Here is a 15,113-nt window from a genome sequence, read left to right as displayed (position 1 = left end):
TATTTACAGTGTTGGGCCAGTGTCATGAATACATAGTTTGAGAATATTTTCATCAGTTCCAAAAGAAAGCCCATGCTCTTTAAGCAATCACTCTCAATTCCTCCCTTTCCTCAGCCCATGGAAAGTATCCTAAGCCACTTTTTGTTTTTGTTTTTGTTTTTTTTTAATAAATTTATTTATTTTAGTTGGGGGCTAATTACTTTACAATATTGTAGTAGTTTTTGCCACACATCGACGCCAATCAGCCATGGGTCCACACGTGTTCCCCATCCCGAACCCCCCTCCCATCCCGCTCCCCATCCCACCCCTCTGGGCCATCCCACTGTCTCAGCCCTGAGCACCCGTCCCATGCATCAAACATGGAATGGTGTTCTGCCTCACACATGATAATATACATGTTTCAATGCTATTCTCCCAGAACGTCCCACCCTCACCTTCTCCCTCAGAGTCCATAAGACTGTTCTATGCATCTGTGTCTCTTATTCTGTCTCACATATAGGGTTACCGTTGCCATCTTTCAAATTTCATATATATACATTAGTATACTGTATTGGTGTTTTTCTTTCCGGCTTACTTCACTCTGTATAATGGGCTCCAGTTTCATCCATCTCAATAGAACCGATTCAAATGTATTTTTTTAATGACTGAGTAATATTCCATTGTGTATATGTACCACAGCTTCCTTATCCATTCGTCTGCTGATGGACATCTAGGTTGCTTCCATGTCCTGGCTATTGTAAACAGTGCTGCGATGAACATTGGGGTACACGCGTCTCTTTCAATTCTGGTTTCCTCGGTGTGTATGCCCAGCAGTGGGATTGCTGGGTCATATGGCAGTTCTATTCCCAGTTTTTTAAGGAATCTCCACACTGTTCTCCATAGTGGCTGTACTAGTTTGCATTCCCACCAACAGTGTAAGAGGGTTCCCTTTTCTCCACACCCTCTCCAGCATTTATTGCTTGTAGACTTTTGGATAGCAGCCATTCTGACTGGTGTGAAATGGTACCTCATTGTGGTTTTGATTTGCATTTCTCTAATAATGAGTGATGTTGAGCATCTTTTCATGTGTTTGTTAGCCATCTGTATGTCTTCTTTGGAGAAATGTCTGTTTAGTTCTTTGGCCCATTTTTTGATTGGGTCGTTTATTTTTCTGGAATTCAGCTGCAGGAGTTGATTGTATATTTTTGAGGTTAATTGTTTGTCTGTTGCTTCGTTTGCTATTATTTTCTCCCATTCTGAAGGCTGTCTTTTCACCTTGCTTATAGTTTCCTTTGTTGTGCAAAAGCTTTTAATTTTAATTAGGTCCCATTTGTTTATTTTTGCTTTTATTTCCAATATTCTGGGAGGTGGGTCATGGAGGATCCTGCTGTGATTTATGTCGGAGAGTGTTTTGCCTATGTTTTCCTCTAGGAGTTTTATAGTTTCTGGTCTTACGTTTAGATCTTTAATCCACTTTGAGTTTATTTTTGTGTACGGTGTTAGGAAGTGTTCTAGTTTCATTCTTTTACAAGTGGTTGACCAGTTTTCCCAGTACCACTTGTTAAAGAGATTGTCTTTTCTCCATTGTATATTCTTGCCTCCTTTGTCGAAGATAAGGTGTCCATAGGTGCGTGGGTTTATCTCTGGGCTTTCTATTTTGTTCCATTGATCTATATTTCTATCTTTGTGCCAGTACCATACTGTCTTGATGACTGTGGCTTTGTAGTAGAGCCTGAAGTCAGGCAGGTTGATTCCTCCAGTTCCATTCTTCTTTCTCAAGATTGCTTTGGCTATTCGAGGTTTCTTATATTTCCATACAAATTGTGGAATGATTTGTTCTAGTTCTGTGAAAAATACCATTGGTAGCTTGATAGGGATTGCACTGAATCTATAGATTGCTTTGGGTCGTATACTCATTTTCACTATATTAATTCTTCCAATCCATGAACACGATATATTTCTCCACCTGTTTGTGTCCTCTTTGATTTCTTTCCTCAGTGTTTTATAGTTTTCTATATATAAGTCTTTTGTTTCTTTAGGTAGATATATTCCTAAGTATTTTATTCTTTTTGTTGCAATGGTGAATGGTGTTGTTTCGTTAATTTCTCTTTCTGTTTTCTCATTATTGGAGTATAGAAATGCAAGGGATTTCTGTGTGTTAATTTTATATCCTGCAACTTTACTATATTCATTGATCAGCTCTAGTAATTTTCTGGTAGAATCTTTAGGGTTTTCTGTGTAGAGGATCATGTCATCTGCAAACAGTGAGAGTTTTACTTCTTCTTTTCCTATCTGTATTCCTTTTATTTCTTTTTCTGCTCTGATTGCTGTGGCCAAAACTTCCAAAACTATGTTGAATAGTAGTGGTGAAAGTGGGCATCCTTGCCTTGTTCCTGACCTTAGGGGAAATGCTCTCAATTTTTCACCATTGAGGATAATGTTTGCTGTGGGTTTGTCATATATAGCTTTTATTATGTTGAGGTATATTCCTTCTATTCCTGCTTTATGGAGGGTTTTTATCATAAATGGATGTTGAATTTTGTCAAAGGTCTAAGCCACTTTTTGGATTAAAAAGTTTGTGGAAAGTGGACCCTTAAAAAAATTTTCGTGCATATCGTTAGTACTAAGTTTAAAATAAATTTTAATGAAGTTTACTAAATGAGTTTAAATAAGCTGGTGCAAAAACTTGAATTTGGCCTTTCTCTCTGTTAAGAGGACATACTTTCTTCAGATGCTGAATTGCTTTTAATAATAGATTTAAGTTTCTTTACCTCTTAATTGATCTGTTCTATATTTACCTTTGAAATCTTTTGTTAACTTTGGCTAAGTGAATAACTATTATTTCACAGTAACTTATATGATCCTACCTGACTGAGTGCTATAAACTCTTTTGATATTTATCAACAAAAATTCCTAAATAATTTGACTTCCAGCTAACTTTGGGATGCTTCAGAGGGCCCTTGAGACATCCCAAAGAGCTATTAAGCGACCTGGGTTCATTGGACATGTTAAATTACATGAGAAGTACTATTGAAGGGGTGATAAATCTTTTCAGGTTATACTTTATGGTTGATGTTACTAATAGATATCCTAAAATTATGTGAAATTCATATAGATCTGATATGCCCTGATAAAATATGGTCAATTATAATTCTAGCTGTCATATTAAAGTGTTATGACCAAGTTTCTTTGTCAATTGCAATAGAGTCAGATTTTAAACATGCCTCCTATGGTTTTACTCTCATGCCTTTACAAGAATACTGCTAGTTCTCCAAAATTTATGGAAAAGACTTTCTAAGATTAAGCAGATAAACAAATTTTGTTATTAATAGTAAGCTGGTACCAGACTAGAATTTGGTCTTCTTTCTGTTTAGAGAATAAAGTTTTCTTAGAATGCAGCTTTTGATAACAGATTATTAATTTATTTGCCTTTAAGTGATTTATATTTGTTTTAAAAATCTTCTTGTTACTTTGGCAAAGTAAATAAACATTATTTAAGATTATGGTACATGTAGACAAAGCTCATTCTGCCTCTATAAAAAAATAACCCCTCCCAGTTAGACTTTTGCTATCTTGATGTTCTTAAAACATGGTAATAGTTTGCTCCTAAATCAGGAAATTAAAAATTGATAAACAACAGCTAAAAATCAAAGAGCCAGGGCTATGGGAAATCCAAGACAGTAGCTTGGCTTTTCCTGGCTCCCTGACAGACCTCATTTTTATTTGATGGGTTAAAGCCTTTCCTGGCTACAGTGTTAATGCTCTTACAATGAGTTCTTCAAAAAAAAAAGAAAAGAAAAAATTATGTTTCACTGAAAATTAAGTTCTAGTTTTGTTAATTAAGGTCTGTGCTTACTAAGACTCACTTCTGAAATAGTTCCTTGTTATGTTATATTGCTAAAAGTTTTAAATAAGTTATTAAAAAGGACACTCTGAGATTGTTTCTAAAGCTTATCTCAGTAACCAGTCTTTGGATAAAGGTCAGATGCTCCATGATGTGCAACCAGGAGATTAACACTTGGCTATAATCATTTAACTGAGTCAGATGACCTGGGGAATACCAGGCTATACCCAATGAAAGTTTTTAACTTAAATTCTTGCTTGTGACTTTACTAATAACTGCTAGCTATATTATTTTCTATGTAGATTGTTTCAAAAGATTATTTCTCATGTTACTAAATATGTGACTGAGCCTGTGATAAAATGCTGATATGCTGTTCCATATGAGATCAATAATTGTAATAACGTAACTCTAGATATGGGAAGAAACAACAAGAGGAAATATTTTCCTGGACCAAGAGGCTAGTAAGACAGGTATGGTCCAGAGGCTTTTGCTACTTACAAGGCCTGGTCTAGTGACAACACACTGAGTGGCCTGTCAATGGAATCTTTGTTAGACCTGGGGATGAGCCTTCCCAGCACCATAGGACACAATGACCATGAAATGCCCCCAAGACACAGTCAAATATGTTGCTATGAAGGGTCCCTGCTGACTGAAAGTTGGCCCTTGCCATCTGCCTCTGCTGCTGCTAAGTCATTTCAGTCGTGTCCGACTCTGTGCGACCCCATAGACGGCAGCCCACCAGGCTCCGCCATCCCTGGGATTCTCCAGGCAAGAATACTGGAGTGGGTTGCCATTGCCTTCTCCAGTGCATCAACAGGAAAAGTGAAAGTGAAGTCGCTCAGTCGTGTCCGACTCTTAGCGACCCCATGGACTGCAGCATACCAGGTTCCTCCATCCATGGGATTTTCCAGTCAAGAGTACTGGAGTGGGGTGCCATTGCCTTCTCCGCATCTGCCTCTACAAAGATTAAATCATGAACACCACAAGATGCTGACCTTCAACACCCTCTTGAAAAGAGTTCAGGATGGAGACAAAAAATAAGGCACTTGGTGCTCTGGAAAACAACAACAACAACAACAGGCCTTCAGATAGTCAGATGTTTTCAGGTAAAGATTTTTGTGAGTCCAAATTCTTGCATCTTCTCATACCTAGAGAAACACTAATGTCACAAATCAGTGTCTGGACCTGGTTCTCCTGGCTAGCCCCTCATCAGCTTTCCTACTTCTATTAATCTTTGGGCCATGTATCTTTAACTTTCTTGTTAAATTTGTTTCTCCAAGTAGTTGTACGACAAGAATATCCCCCGGCTAACACCCAGACAGTGCTAGAACAAGCTGCTTTATCATTCTGTGGACTCTCACCGCCCTCCGTAAAGGCACCCCGAGGTCCTCAGGCTAGTCTCCCTTTGAGATCTTATATTGGAGACCACCCCTCAGTGATAGAAAAGCTCAAGGGAGACCACCAACAACAGCTAGCTGACCTGGAGATGTCTCAACACCTCCAGGCCCTGGGAAAAGTCTTCCACCATTCTGCCTGAGAAACCTTAAAAAGGACACCCATTCCTTTGGGCAGTTGGGTTCATCCCTATAAGCCAGGAGATGAGGTATGAATTAAAGACTGGAAGAAAGAACCACTTCAGCCAGTTTGGACAGGCCCTCTCATGGTCGTCCCGACAACCCCTACTGCTGTTAAAGTTACAGGCGTCATCCCTTGGATCCACCACACCAGAGTCAAGAAGGCAGCAGCTTCCTGTAATGAGGACACCTGGAAAACAGTCCGGGACCCCAGAAATTCTCTCAAGGTCTGCTTCCAAAAACAACGGTCTTCACCCATGAAAGACGCTGAGCCCTGCTCTAGTCACTCCAGAAGCTGACTAGCCCACTCATGGCAGAAGCTTGAGGATTCTTCAGCCTTGCTCCAGCCACACTCTGGCAGAAGGCTGGTCAACGCACGGCAAAGCTTGAGGATCTGGCTATCAAAATATCAATGGATTTTTATTGTCAACCCTGGCCTCTATCCCTGATTGGTATTATTGCTGTGCTCTTCACTACAGGAGTAGCTTCAGTCGCATCCCAGGACTGGGATTGGGGTCAGAAGCTATGGTTAGCTGTCTGTTATCTCACCATAGTGGGAAGCCTCATTCTTATTAGATATTTCTTAGGATTGATTCTCCCTACTAACTAAATCACTCACAGTATAGCTGACCCCTCTTCACGACAGGCTCAGTTGCTGCAGCCGTGACAATCCAAAGATGGGGAGAAAACCTTTTGCTTGTGTGCAGGCTGCTTTGCAGCTTTTTGGTGTCCCTTGTTGTAACAGATGGTGCCGTTCCTTATCCATCATGCACCTGTCAACATTACAGTCAACCCTTGTAAAACTGCTTACTTAACCATCAGCTAGAACAATATATAGATAGCCAGTCCTATAGGCCGATCACCTACTGCCTTCATAATCATGCGATGTATATCCAGGGGCCTGGGTGCCAAAAATATTTTCCTGTTATGTCCCTCGCTGCCGCTATCTTTCCCTCGCCAGAGGATCCAAACGCTGGGTGGCATCCCGACACCATGGCATTGCCATTATGCCCCTGTACCTCCATCTACCCCCAAATGCCACGCAGATGTTACAACCCAGAACAGGTGTCTGTCTGCCAAATAAATGGAAAAACCTACTGGACAGAGATAATAATGCAGACAAACAAAATCAGGGACCAACTTTGCCCTAAAAAATCAGGCTCCACCTGCTGGCAGTATGACCCAGGTTACAGAGTTAACTCCCCCTTAGACCCTCGTCTGTACCATGTTCTTAACACAACTCATCGCCTTCTTAATGACACCAACCCCTAGCTGGCCAGGGATTGCTGACTTTGCTTATCCTTAGGAGCTCCATGATATTTAGCCACACAAGTACCACTAAATAATGCAACAGCCATGGGAACTCCTATAGAACCACCCTTACAAGGGCCAATGTTAAGGGCAATTGAGTTAACTCAAAAGGCTCCAGAATGCTTTACAAGTGATGGAGGAACTGAACCTGTAGGCAATTTAACCAGGGACCAATGTAATCAAACTTTAAAAGGTGAGTGGCCCGCTCATCCTCCCACAAACACAATATGGTGCCGCCCCCATCGAGGCCTTTTATTTGTTTGTGGGACAAATGCTTACTTACGTCTACCAATCAGTTGGATGGGTATCTGCACCTTAGCTTTCCTCATTCCCCAGATGAATATTGTCCCTAACAACTAGACTCTCACCATACCTCTGACAGCACATGCTGCTGCTGGTAAGTTGCTTCAGTCGTGTACGACTCTGTGCGACCCCAGAGACGGCAGCCCACCAGGCTCCCCCGTCCCTGGGATTCTCCAGGCAAGAGCACTGGAGTGGGTTGCCATTGCCTTCTCCCTGACAGCACATACGCGGTCAAAAAGAGCCATCCAGTTTATACCCCTACAGGTTGGCCTGGGAATTACAGCTAGTATAGGTATGGGAATAGGAGGAATTGCTTCATTAACCACCTTCTACCATACACTATCCAAGGATTTCACAGATGACGTTGAGAGAGTTGCCAAATCTTTAGTGGCCTTACAGGACCAACTAGATTCCCTGGCTGAGGTGGTTCTACAGGATAGGAGAGGGCTAGACCTACTGACAGCTGAAAAGGGAGGACTCTGCCTCTTCTTAAATGAACAATGCTGCCTTTATGTAAACCAATCAGGAATAGTCAGGGACATGGCCCAACAGCTAAGGGAATGAATCATGAAAAGGAGGGAGGAACTAGCAAATTCCTGGGGTAATTGGAACAATATCTGGAGCTGGGCATTGTGGCTTCTCCCTTTAACTGGTCCTCTCTTCATGTTCTTTGCAGTGCTTTTGTTTGGCCCTTGTATTCTCAAAGCTATTACCCAGTTCATAACCTCTCAAATTGAATCCATAAAGTTACAAATGGTAATAGCTCAATATAGCCCCCTATATTGAGGGGGAGCTCTGAATCTCTTACCAAAACATGAGATGATGCTTTCTACAATGAGTGATAGAAGCATCAACAGCGGGGAGCGAAGAGGAAAAGTTAAATTTTTTACATAACCTCCTGCTCCTTCTGCCTCTGTAACTCAGCTTGCTCCTTGCAAAGTCTGGATCACGTAGGTCTCAGAAAGTAGGGACTCATAATACTAGGAACTGGAGCTTATCTCACTTACCCTTGTCCTGCTCTTTGCAATCGCCCTAGCCTCTACAAACCCGCAAACCTGCTTAATCATGCCTGTCTGTGTATAAATACTCTGTAATCCCTTTGTTTGGGGCTCAGAGCTTGGAGTGTTAATTCCTCTGGGCCTGCCGGCATAATAAACCTGAGTTCTGCAACTCTCTGAGTGTGGTGCTTGGCTTCTTGAGTACTGGTTTCTACAACAGGTAGCCTTTCCCTTACTCCAGGGGATCTTCCCAACCCAGGGATCAAACCCAGTTCTCCCACATTGCAGGCGGATTCTTTACCAGCTGAGCCACAAGGGAAGCCCAAGAATACTGGAGTGGGTAGCCTATCCCTTCTCCAGTGGATCTTCCTGACCCAGGTATCCAACTGGTGTCTCCTGCATTGCAGGCAGATTCTTTACCAACTAAGCTATCAGGGAAGCCCCATGAAAGTGAGGGAACAGTTCAATTTGAGAAGAAAATGTGAATTCTGCTCTCAGATGAAATCACCTTAGATATCAATTACATATATTTGGTTGATGGTATTGTTGAACTCAGCTATGTCCTTACTGATTTCGTGCCTACTGAAGCTGTTTCTGTTAGAGAGTTGTTGAGGTCTTTGGAAGCTCAGTGTAAAGAATCTGCCTGCAGCACAGGAGATGTAGGAAACATGGGTTCGATCCCTAGGTTGGGAAGATCCCCTGGAGGAGGGCATGTCAACCCACTCCAGGATTCTTGGCAGGAAGATTCCACGGGCAGAGGAGTCTGGTAGGCTATAGTTCATGGAATCGCAAGGAGGAGGACGTGACTGGGCACACCTACTATAATAGTAAATTCATTTATTTCTCCTTACATTTCTGTCAACTTTGCCTCACATATTTTGAAGCTTTGTTGTTAGGTGCATACACATTAAAGATGGTTGTGTCTTCTTGGAGAATTGAACTTTTATTACCATGTAGTTCTCTCCCTTATCTCTGATAATTTTTCTTGCTCTGAAAACTGCTCTGTCTGAAATTAACATAGTTTCTCCTGCTTTCTTTTCATTAGTGTTAGCATAGTACATCTTTCTCCATCCCTAGCCCCTTGCTACTTTTTCCTCCAATTTTATGAGACATAAGTCATATATCAATCATTTCAGTAGCTCAGTCGTGTCTGACTCTTTGTGACGCCATGGGCTGCAGCACACCAGGCTTCCCTGTCCTTCACCAACTCCCCGAGCTTGCTCAAACTCATGTCCATCGAGTCGGTGATGCCATCCAACCATCTCATCTTCTGTTGTTCCCTTCTCTTTCTGCCTTCAATCTTTGCTGGCATCAGGGTCTTTTCCAATGAGTCAGCTCTTTGCATCAGGTGTCCAAAGTATTGGAGCTTCAGCTTTAGAATCAGTCCTTCTAATGAATATTTAGGATTGATTTCCTTTAGGAGTGACTGGTTGATCTCCTTGCAGTATAAGGGACTCTCAAGAATCTTCTTCAGCACTACAGTTCAAAAGTATCAATTCTTTGGTGCTCAGCTTTCTGTATAACATCCTGTAAATTTGAGGTTTACAGATTGATGCACATACATTATCACAAAATATTTACCACAATAAAGGTAGCGAACATATCCTTTGCTTCACATAATTACCATTTTGTTATTACAGTGAGAACATTAAAGCTCTAATGTCATAGCAACCATGCTTTTACTTTTAATCTTTATGTGTTTTTATATTTAAAGTGGGTTTCTTGTAGACAACATAGAGTTAGGTTGTATTTCTTAGGAATCCCCTGACAGAGTGGTTTGGACTCTGCATTTTCATTGCTTTGAGCATGGGTTCAATCCTTAGTCAGTGAACTAGAATCCTACAAACTGTGCAGCACAGCCAAAAATATAAATAAATAAAAACTGATATATACAGTTGGACCAATATTATATTGGATTTATGTTTGTTACTGTTTTCTATTTGTTGCCTTCTCCTGTTGCTATTTTTGTCTTCCACTCTTTTCCTGTCATTTGGGGTTTTAACTGAGTATTTTAAATAATTCCATTTTCTCTTTCTTAGCATGTCAATTATATTTTGTTTTTAACTTTTTTTTTTAATGGTTGCCTTAGGGTTTGCAATATACATTTACAATTAATCCAGCTCCACTTTTAAATAACACTATACCGTTTTGTGGATAATGCAGTACCTCATAATAAAATATTCCTTGGGGCTTACCAGGTGGCTCAGTGGTACAAGAATCTACCTACAGTGCAGGAGACATGGGTTAGATCCTGATCCCTGAAGAAGGAAATGGCAACCCACTTTAGTACTCTAGCCTGGAAATTCAATGGACAGAGGAGCCTGGAAGGCTACAATCCATAGGGTCACAAAAGAGTCAGACATGACTTAGTGATTAAACAACAATTCCTCTCTTCTGTTGTATTATTGCTGTTATTCATTTCACTTACAGTAAACATGCACGTATATATATATATGTACATATTTGAATACATTGTTGCTATTATTATTTTGAACACATTTGTATGTTAGATCAACCGAGAAGAAGAAAATAAAAGTTTTTTAAAATTTATTTTCACTTATTCCTTCTGTAAAGATCTTTATTTAGATCTGAGTTTCTGACTTAAATCAGTTTCCTTCTCTTTGAAGAACTTATTTTAAAATTTCTTGCAAGGCAGGTCAACTGACAACAAATTCTCTGTTTCTTTTTGTCTAATAAAATGTTTCTTTCTCCTTCACTTTTGAAGGATAATTTTGCAGGATACAGAATTCTACTTTGGTGCTATTTTTCTCTGCATACTATTTCACTTCACTCTCTTCTTCTGAGAAGAAGTTGGATGTAATTTTTATTTTTGCTTCTCTGTAGGAAGTTGTTGTTTTCTTCTGGCTTCTTTCAACAATTTTTAGAACTTACCTTTGATTTTCTGAAATTTGAATATGACATACCTAGTTTTTTGGCATTTATCCTGCCTTATATTCTCCAAGTTTCCTGGATTTGTGTTTTGTCTAACATTTATTTGGGGGAAATTCTCAGTCATGATTGCTTCAAATATTTCTTCTGTGTGTTTCTCTCTTTCTTTTCCCTCTGGTATTCTCATACTGCATGTTACATCTTTTGTAATTGTACCATGATTTTGAATATTTTGTCCATTTTTCAGTCTTTTTTTTCCTTTGCTTTTCAGTGTTGGACATTTCTATTGACATATTCTCAAGCTCAGACAGTCTTTCCTTAGTGATGTCCGATCTATTAATGAATCTATGAAAGACAGTCTTCATTTCTGTTGCAATGTTTCTGATCTCTAGCATTTTTATGTGAGTCTTTCTTAGACTTACTATCTTTTTGGTTACATTATCCATATGTTCTTGCACATTACCTACTTTTTCCATAGTGGCCTTAGCATATTAATCACAGTTGTTTTAAACGCATGGTCTGATAATTCTAAGATCCCTGGCACATCTGAGTCTGGATCGCATGCTTGCTGTCTCTTCAGATGACTGTCTTTTTTTTTTTCCTTTTATTATGGCTTGTAATATTTTTTGCTGGAGGCTGGACAAAATATATTGGCTGAAAGAAACTCCAATAAACAGGGCGCCTGTAGTGACAGAGTAGTAAGGTATGGACAGAAGAATAGTGTTCTGTAGTCATATGACTAGGGGACTTCCCTGATGGTCCAGTGGTGAAGACTCCACTTGCTTCCAGAGTTAGGAGTGCATATTTGATCCCTGATCAGGGAATAAGATCCACATTCCCCACAGCACAGCTGAAAGTTAATAATAAAAAAGAAAATGTTTAGAAACAAAGATTATAGTCCTATAACTAAGTCTTAGTTTTTTAGGGATTCTTTACCCATGAGCTGTAAACTTCACAAGTGCCTCTCAATCCTCCCCCGACTATCCCCTTAAGTGGCAACTGACGACTTTAAGGGACTGGAGTTGAGTATCTAACTTCTCTCAGGTCATTTGAATTCTGATAAAACCCCAATAGGTTCAGTTCAGTTCAGTCGCTCAGTCGTGTCCGACTCTTTGTGACCCCATGAATTGCAGCACGCCAGGCCTCTCTGTCCATCACCAACTCCCGGAGTCTACCCAAACCCATGTTCATCGAGTCGGTGATGCCATCCAACCATCTCATCCTCTGTCGTCCCCTTCTCCTCCCGCCCCCAATTCTACCCAGCATTAAGGTCTTTTTCAATGAGTCAACTCTTCGCATGAGGTGCCCAAAGTATTGGAGTTTCAGCTTCAACATCAGACCTTCCAATGAACACCAGGATTGATCTCTTTTAGGATGGATTGATTGGATCTCCTTGCAGTCCAAGGGACTCTCAAGAGTCTTCTCCAACACCACAGTACAAAAGCATCAATTCTTCGGCGCTCAGCTTTCTTCACCGTCCAACTCTCACATCCATACATGACAACTGGAAAAACCATAGCCTTGACTAGACGGACCTTGGTTGGCAAAGTAATGTCTCTGCTTTTAAATATGCTATCTAGGTTGGCCATAACCTTCCTTCCAAGGAGTAAGCGTCTTTTAATTTCATGGCTGCAATCACCATCAGCAGTGATTTTGGAGCCCAAAAAAATAAAGTCTGACACTGTTTGCACTGTTTCCCCATCTATTTGCATGAAATGATGGGACCAGATGCCATGATCTTAGTTTTCTGAACGTTGAGCTTTAAGCCAACTTTTTCACTCTCCTCTTTCACTTTCTTCAAGAGGCTCTTTAGTTCTTCTTCACTTTCTGCCATAAGGGTGGTGTCATCCGCATATCTGAGGTTATTGATATTTCTCCCGGAAATCTTGATTCCAGCTTGTGTTTCTTCCAGCCCAGCGTTTCTCATGATGTACTCTGCATATAAGTTAAATAAGCAGGGTGACAATGTACAGCCTTGACGGACTCCTTTTCCTATTTGGAACCAGTCTGTTGTTCCATGTCCAGTTCTAACTGTTGCTTCCTGACCTGCATACAGGTTTCTCAAGAGACAGGTCAGATGGTCTGGTATTCCCATCTCTTTCAGAATTTTCCACAGTTTATTGTGATCCACACAGTCAAAGGCTTTGGCATAGTCAATAAAGCAGAAATAGATGTTTTTCTGGAACTCTCTTGCTTTTTCAATGATCCAGCGGATGTTGGCAATTTGATCCCTGGTTCCTCTGCCTTTTCTAAAACCAGCTTGAACATCTGGAAGTTCACGGTTCACGTATTGCTGAAGCCTGGCTTGGAGAACCAATAGGTTAGGCTCGTGTAAAATAGTGTCTCCTGAGGGCAGGACTTGTTAAGAGCAGAATGCTCTGGTGTTTTTTGAATGGCCATTTTTTGCCTTCTCCCATAGGAATCACGGTGCCTCCCTGGTGGCGTTAGTGGTAAAGAACTGCCTACCAATGCAGGAGACACAGGAGACAGGGCTTCAATCCCCAGGTGGGGAAGATCCCCTGGAGAAGGGCATGGCAACTCACTCCAGTATTCATGCCTGGAGAATCCAATGGACAGAGGAGCCAGGAAGGATATAATCCACGAGGTCGCAGAGTCAGATGTGACAGAGGATTTTTTTTTTGATCTTCACTAAAAAAATTTGGCAGAACTATAGGGGGTAAGACTCATAAAATAAGCCTCCTTCTTCCCCCTTCCCTCTCTGCCCAGAGTTTTTATATTCAGGCCTGTCCATGCTGAGCTTCCAGATTCTCATCAGTTACAGTTCATGTTTTCCTATTCCAGTACTGGTTCCACGGAGGTTTCTACAGGAGGTTTTTTTTTTTTTTTCTCCTGCTCTGGTAAATTGTGTTTCTATTGACCTGTCTCTCCCAGTTTTGGAGCAGTGACCTCACTCCTCTGACAGACCTAAGAAGACTTGATTTTTCAGTTTCTTTGGCTTTTTATTTGATGTTAAGAACTACTGATAATGTCTAAGCTCCTCATGTGTCAGGCTGGAAACCAAAACAATTCAGTTTGTGCTTTAAAAATATAACATGCATTTTAATATATACATACATATATATATATTGGCTATGCTGTGTGGTTTGCTGAATCTTATTTCTCCAACCACATACTGTGAACCCAGGCCCTTGGCAGGGAAAGCTGAAAGTCCTAACCACTGGACTGACAGGGAATTCCCACTATAACATGTACTTTAAACCACAAGTCCTGATAACTCTCACAACACACACACACACACACACACCCTACTTATTGTTTTTTAATCTTGATTATTTCCCCCTTTTAAATTTTGCATTCCCCATAGTTTTGACATTGCAACCATGTTTTAACTTTTCACATAGATTAGACAAAGTATCTTAATTAGAACTGATATTTCTAATCCTGGATTATGGTGCCACCTATTTTTTTTTATTAACTCAAGATAAAACAGCTGATAGAGAATATAAAATAGCCTGTGTTTTCTGCTTGAACTGGAGGAAAATATGTGTGAGATGAGGTTTATGTTTTAAATAAAATCTGGACTAATTTCAATAAAATCTCTCCTGCAGTCAGTATGGGTCATTCAATTGGCAAACACTTATCAAACACCAGTTATTTGCAGGATACAAGATACTAGGGGTACAAAAACTAATACAATATATTACTTTCATTGTAATTTAAGTCATGGCGGGTGAGGCATGTAAGGAAGACAGTTAATGTAATGAGTGCTCTGATACAGGTACGTTCAAGGTGCAGTGGGAGTGTAATGATAGCTGGTTTATAAATAATCTTTTAGCAGTCCATCTAGCTTTAACCTATGAACCCTTTATGATCCTATGAACCTAGGCTGTGTCAGGCAAATCCAATTGGTTTTGCTTTCATACTTATTTCCCTATCCATTCTCTTCTCTCCTAAGTGGTTACCTTGCAGACAAACTTATCACCTTTTCATACATTCAGTGCACCAATGAGAAGGATATTTTTAAAATGTAAATCAGAGTAAAAAATGTAAACCAGATCAAGGTACTTTTATACTTAAAACTCTCCAGCAGTTTATCATCTTAAGAGAATAAAAGTTAAAAACTCCTTGCTAGGGGTCCACAAGGCCCAAGTAACCTTGCCCTACCCACCACTGACATCCTCTCTCAAAACTCTCTCACCCTTATTCATTGTACTTCAGCTACACTGGCTTTTTTCTCTGATCTTTAAACACAGG

Source organism: Giraffa tippelskirchi, chromosome 5 (assembly GCF_054371585.1).
Source record: "Giraffa tippelskirchi isolate mGirTip1 chromosome 5, T2T-mGirTip1v1.2.pri, whole genome shotgun sequence".
Lineage (NCBI taxonomy): Eukaryota > Metazoa > Chordata > Mammalia > Artiodactyla > Giraffidae > Giraffa > Giraffa tippelskirchi.
The sequence above is the reverse complement of the archived record's forward strand: the minus strand, read 5'-3'. Positions refer to the sequence as shown.